Source organism: Corvus brachyrhynchos, unplaced genomic scaffold (genome assembly GCF_000691975.1).
Source record: "Corvus brachyrhynchos isolate BGI_N302 unplaced genomic scaffold, ASM69197v1 scaffold202, whole genome shotgun sequence".
NCBI classification, from domain to species: domain Eukaryota; kingdom Metazoa; phylum Chordata; class Aves; order Passeriformes; family Corvidae; genus Corvus; species Corvus brachyrhynchos.
The window spans coordinates 5,500,675-5,500,882 of NW_008238132.1; positions in this window are offsets into that span (position 1 = coordinate 5,500,675).

Below are 208 nucleotides of genomic sequence, written 5' to 3' on the forward strand. Positions count from 1 at the left end.
GGGGAGGAAATCCTAATGAAAAAGGCCAGCCTGCCCCACCAGCCCAGCAGCTTCCCAAGGCCAGCGGCGAGGGGAGACCTCTGACTGCAAGGTCAGCGTGGTTAATCTTTTCCCAGATAATTACAGCCAGCTCGAAAGGCCCTTCAAACCAACCGCAGCTTTACACCCACCCCTTCCACACCCCACTCCCGGCTCCCCCCCCCCGGCC